Source organism: Phyllostomus discolor, chromosome 2 (assembly GCF_004126475.2).
Source record: "Phyllostomus discolor isolate MPI-MPIP mPhyDis1 chromosome 2, mPhyDis1.pri.v3, whole genome shotgun sequence".
Classification (NCBI taxonomy): domain Eukaryota; kingdom Metazoa; phylum Chordata; class Mammalia; order Chiroptera; family Phyllostomidae; genus Phyllostomus; species Phyllostomus discolor.
Genome location: NC_040904.2, coordinates 72,683,733 through 72,690,105, shown reverse-complemented (window position 1 = coordinate 72,690,105; position 6,373 = coordinate 72,683,733). Strand labels below are relative to the sequence as shown.

Genomic DNA, 6,373 nt, shown 5'->3' with positions numbered 1-6,373 from the left:
TCATGTTTTTAATCCACTCATCTACTGATGGGCACTTGGGCTGTTCCCAACACTTGGCTAATGTATATGGCACTGCTGTGAACACAGGAAAAAGAACACATAATTCTTTTTAATTGGTGCTTTGGGATTCTTAGGGTATATTCTCAGCAATAGAATCACTGGATCAAGAAGCAGTTCCATTTTTAATTTTTTGAGAAAATTCCATACTGTTTTTCACAGTGGTTGCACCAGTCTGCATTCCCACCAACAGTGCACTAGGGTTTCCTTTTCTCCACAAGCTTGTCAACACTTTTTGTTTGTTGATTTGTTAATGATGGCCATTCTGACCAGTGTGAAATAGTATCTCATTGTGGTTTTAATTTGCATCTCTCTGATGGCTATGGATGCTGAGCATCCTTTCATATGTCTCTGTGCCCTCTGTATGTCCTTGGAGAAGTGTCCGTTCAGGTCATTTGCCCATTTTTTTCATTGGATTGTCTGTCTTTCTGGTTGAGTTGTATGAGTTCTTTATATATTTTGGAGATCAAACTCTTGTCTGATGTATAATTGGCAAACATGTTCTCCCATATATTTGGTTCCCTTTTAGTCACACAGAAGCTTTTTAATTTGGTGTAGTCTCATTTGATTATTTTTTCTTTATTTCCCTTGCCCAAGATATATATCAGCAAAAATATTACTACATGGGATACCTGTAATTTTACTGCCTTTGTGATGAAGTTATATTTTTCTACTTCAACTGTTTCAAAAGCAAAATATGTGGAAGATTCATTTTTATCAAAACTAAGTGTGTACTAAAACACATAAAACTTTTAGATGAATGCAAAAATATTGATTACAAATAAAAGTGTAAAGAAAAAATTAATAATTTTACACCAAAAGTGATATCACCGATAAATTTTATATTTATTTATAGTGTGTTAGTACCCTGAATATATATGTATATTTACTACATGTGATACATGTATGACTAATAAGAAAAAGGAAACAATTGGTGGGGGAGAGATATAAACAGACCCCTAAACAGAGGAGGGTATCCAAATGGCCAATACAAATTTCAAAGGTTCTCAATCTTACTGTTAATCAGGCAAATGTGTAATATAATAATAATAATTATGTACAATATCACTCTCATCAGTTTGGTCCAATTTGAATAAGAAAAGTTAGTGAAGGTGTAGAGAAACAGGAATTCTGGAGTTGTGTAAATTGATATAGTTATCTTGAAGAATTTAATAATACTAGTATAACTTTAAACATACATGTACACATACTCATACAATCCACAGCTTAGAAATTTCTCTTATTTGTGGTAATTGCATACACAAGTGAAAAAGTGAGTAACAACCTAAATGAAAATAACCTGACTGTCCCTTAATAAAGGAATAAATCATCCTAACGAAAATAGATAATATAACAAAAATGTATATATGGATGAATTAGATTAAAATGTATTTACATGTCTATGTCTCAAAAGCAAAATATTGAGTTAAAATCAATTTGCAAAGAATATATGATTCCATTTATATCAATTTTTAGAATATACATAATTTAATTTTATCTATATTTTCTTTATGATAAAAGAAAATGATATGAATTATAATACATATACTTATTGATTCATTCATTATTTATTTGACAATTATTTTTGAGATGCTACAATGTGCCATTCTCATCTTACTTAGGAATTCACAGTGAACCAAACACGAATTCTTCCCCTTATAGTGGTTTAAAAATGAAGACAAATGTACTTAAAGAACAATAAAAAATAATAAATAAATAAAAGTACTAAGACGTTAAAAAATAAATAAAGTTAGTAAAGAGAAAAAATAAAAAGATAACTGTAAAATATATAATGTGGTAAACAGAAAACTTCAGAATAGTATTTATCTGTGGTGGGGGAAAAGATAATATAGGGTAATAGTTAAGATTCACATAGAAAGCCTATTTCTTAAGTGAAATAAAATAAAATAGAGACCTGAAATAATAGCTAAATAATAAAATGGTTTTAATCTCATCCGTATCTTCATGTTTATATACAATTTCCTGTATATTTAAAATGCTTCATAGTTGTTAAGTATAAAATGAAAAGGGATATTCAACTCCTCATAATTTTGTGTTTTTCATATCTAGTGAACTTGGAAGAGGAATAAACTGCTATGTTCTCTGTGGCTATCATTTAGTAGAAACCATGAAAGAGTACATACTTTTGAGTAAGCATGCCTTCCTCTAGTAAGCTACATGAGAGGAATAATTCAAGAACTAATCAACTTCTGTAGATAAAGATGTTCATTTTGCATTATTCATAATAGCAAAAGCTAGAAATAACCTAAAGTAAAAAGTGATTATTAAAATAAATTATGGCTCAGCAATACAATAGCATATTATATAGTTGTAGAATGAGATAGATCTCTAAGAGCCAGTGTAGGAGTGTGTCTGTGATATATTGTGAGTGAAAAAAAGTTAAGTACCAGAACTACATTGATGGTGTGAAGCAATATTTGGTTTAAATAAATCTATCTGTTTATATATTCATAGAAAATGTCTAGAAGGATAGACACAAAACTATTTATAGTGGCTACCTCTGGGACATGGAATTGGAGTGGGTTTTGATGTGAGTTTGTTCATTCTATCTTAAACACCTTTACAGGGTTGCATTTAACCACCAATATTATTTAAAGAATAATAAAATTAGAATAAATGGTTACTAAATCAATTACTTTTATACATGGGAAATTGATCAGCATCCTTTGAGTCTCAGCACTTTTCATTCTTTATCATAGCCACTTATCAAAATCCTCCCTTATATTTAAATAAAAATCCCTGCTTATTCCATACCTACCCACATAGCTGAACATGGCTAGAGAAATAGCCAACCATCATGACTAGTCTCACTTTTAGTTCATAATCATTAACATCAAGTGTGCTCATTAGTGTTGCCATGAAATCAAATGCATTTTCCTAAAACCAGTTAATATGTCATGCTCCCAGAAAGCTGTTTTTCTCTTTTCTCTTCATACCTTTATCTCCCCAGTTCTCATTCCAAGATGATAACCTCATTTTCTATTTGATGGAGAAAAAAAGGAGTAATCAGGAAGGAATTTCTACCAGCTCAATACTCTATCTGCCCCATGTTCCTTCTCTCCTGTTACTTTGGCTGACTTATGTTCTAAGAGAAATCTTCTCATATGTATCATGTTATATTCTTTCTCATCCACACAGGGACACAGCTTCAGCATTTCTAATGGTAATTTCTCCATTCTTTAAAAAATAAAATCAAAATACAAACTTGATAGCACTATCTCTTTGAAAATACCTTGTTTCCCTGCTCTTTTACAACAAACATTTCAATGTTTAATACCCTATTTCTTGCTTTCCTCCCTTCTTCCATTTTCTCTTGAACTCACTGCTTTCAGCCTGTCATCCCTACCACTTTACTCAATATTGCCCTTATCAAAGTCAATGATAAAGGTGAATTCTCAGTTCTCCTCTGACTTCGCCTATCTTCTTTTTTTATCTGTCAATATCCAAAAGTCTCTTTTAATAAGAAAGAAGGAGCTGGAGTAAGTTGTTTCTTTTTTTCACCTTTGACCTAGAAATAAATCTTTTTATTATATAGCTCATATTTTTGCTATAGGAATTGACATTTCTTTTTTTAATATTTTTTACTGTTATTTTTTATTGTTGTTCAAGTACAGTTGTCTTGTTTTTTCTCCCCACCACTCCCCTCAACACCAGTCATCCCCACCTTCCTCCCCTTCTTCCACCCGCCTTGGTTTTGTCCATGTGTCCTTTATAGATGTACCTGAAAACCCTTCACCCTTTTTCTCCCATTATCCCTTCCCACTGGGGAGGGATACTCCCCTCTGGTTACTGTCAAATTATTCTTAATTTCAATGTCTCTGGTTGTATTTTGCTTGTTTGTTTGTTTTGTTGATTAGGTTCCAGTTAAAGGTGAGATCATATGGTATTTGTCTTTTACCACCTGGCTCATTTCACTTAGCAAAAATGCTCTCCAGTTCCATCCATGCTGTCACAAAGGGTAGGAGCTCCTTCTTTCTTTCTGCTGCGTAGTATTCCATCATGTAAATGTGTAGTATTCCATCATGTAAATGTGCCATGGTTTTTTGATCCATTCATTTACTGATGGGCACTTAGGTTGCTTCTAGTACTTGGCTATTGTAAATTGTGCTGCTATAAACATGGGGGTACATAGGTTTTTTTCAATTGTTGTTTCACAGTTCTTAGGGTATAATCCCAGCAGTGGAATTTCCGGGTCAAAAGGCAGTTCCATTTTTAGTTTTCTGAGGAAATTCCATACTGTTTTCCACAGTGGCTGCACCAGTCTGCATTCCCACCAATAGTGCACTTGGGTTCCCTCTACTCCACATCCTCTCCAACACTTGTTTGTTGCTTTATTTATGATGGCCATTCTCACCGGTGTGAAGTGGTATCTCATTGTGATTTTAATTTCATCTCTCTGATGGCTAGCAATGCTGAGCATTTTTTCATATGTGTCTGGGGCCTCTGTATGTCCTCCTTGGAGAAGTGTCTGTTCAAGTCCTTTGCCCATTTTTTAATTGTTTTTTTTTTGTCTTTCTAGAGTGGATTCATATGAGTTCTTTATATATTTTTGGAGATCAAACCCTTCTTTGAGGTATCATTGGCAAGCAAATTGACATTTCTATCAATGTTTGATAGTTTACATAGAATAACATTGTGTGTTATTTTCAGGTATACAACATAGTGGTGAGGCAGTCATATACTTTACTATTTCCCCTGATATTTCCAGTGCCCATCTGGCACCATACAGTTATTACAATATTATTGACTATATTTTCTATTAGTTTTTGTAGCTGTGGCTGGCCAGTTGGCCTCTGACATAGTGGAACTTCCAGCCCAGGAAATATACACAGGACTTAGTGTGGCTGTGAGGGGCTTCCTGGGCCTTACCAAAATGCCTGTGCACCTCTTGGCCTTTGCAGGATCAGAGAGTAGGACCAAGCCACAGCCCCCGGGGAAGTCCAGTGCTACCTGGCTGAAGGTGAGGATCTTGTTCTCCGCCTTCAGGATGTGGCTTCAGGCAGGTTGCTCACACTGAAGTGCACACACCTTCAGTTTGGGCTCCTCCTGGACAGGCATGTCACCAGTTATAGTCCCTACAACCACTGAAGTTTTGTCCTTATGGCTAGAAAGCTTCATCTCCCTGGGAAAGGGACAGAGGTGGCCTGTTGGTGCAATTCATGAACAACCTTTTTGACACTACTTGCTTAAAAGTAGAGTTGGTTCTTATGGCCAGAAACCTGTGCAGCTCCACCAACATATTGAGGAAGATGTCCTTGCACTTAGACTCCTTGCACAGAACCCTTCTGTCTTTGTTGTGGCCAATGTCCACTCCCATGATGGTGCCTCCTATTCCCTCAGGTCCCAAAAGAGTGACTTGGGCTATCTTGACATGCTCTTGACTTTGCTTCCAGATCATTCTCCTAGTTTCCTCTTATTTTACTATCTATTTCTTCCCCATATCCTTCTTGCTTAACTTCTTAATTCTCTTTTCTTTTCAACTTGGAGGGCCTTATGGATAATTACTGGTCCCTCTTTTGTTCTGCCTTCACTCACTTCTTTGGAAATCTCATTCAGTTCCACTGACTTATCTCCTATTTCCATACTGACAATTCCCAGAAATATACCCCTAATTCAGACTTCTTTTCTGAACTTTATACAAAACACTGCAGTTACCAGTCAGTGTTTCCATTTAGAAGCCTCATAGTTTCCTTAACACTTGCCCTTCCACCACCTCCTTCTCCTGTTTTTATTAAACAAAAACCTGTTGTCACTTCTGCAGTCCATTGATCAGAAACTGCTAGTGCCTCTATTTTCAGATACATTCAGAAACTCAACATTTCACACTATCTCTACCATAAACACCCTTGTTCACACTACTTTTATTATCTATTTGTGTTATAGCAATATCTTCCAATTTATCTTCCTGCTCCTCTTTTCTCCCCTATTGCCTATTCACAATAGAGTTCAGAGTGTTCTTTAAAAATAAGTTAGATTGTGTTATGTCTCTGTCCCAAACCCCCAATGGTTCCCATCTCACTTATAATAAAAGCAAAGGTTTTTACAATGACCTAGAGAGTCCCACATAATCTTTTTATTTTTATTTTTTTACTTTTCTGACCTCATCGCCTGCTATTCTCCTTCTCATTCAGTTCATGCCCTGCTTCTTATCAAACACACTAGACAAATTCCCTACTGAGTGCCTTTGTAGTTCCTTTTCCCTCTGTCTAGAATATTCTCCCACTACATAGACATATAAATGCTTGTTTTCTTATGTAGTCTAGCATTTGTCAAATTCTACCTTCTGACTGACTAC

The 6,373-nt window shown here is 35.1% G+C and overlaps 1 pseudogene; it reads right to left on the bottom strand.

The window, feature by feature from the left end:
• Positions 1 to 4,837: 4,837 nt before the first annotated feature.
• Positions 4,838 to 5,395, bottom strand: LOC114488327 (annotated as a pseudogene).
• Positions 5,396 to 6,373: the final 978 nt, after the last annotated feature.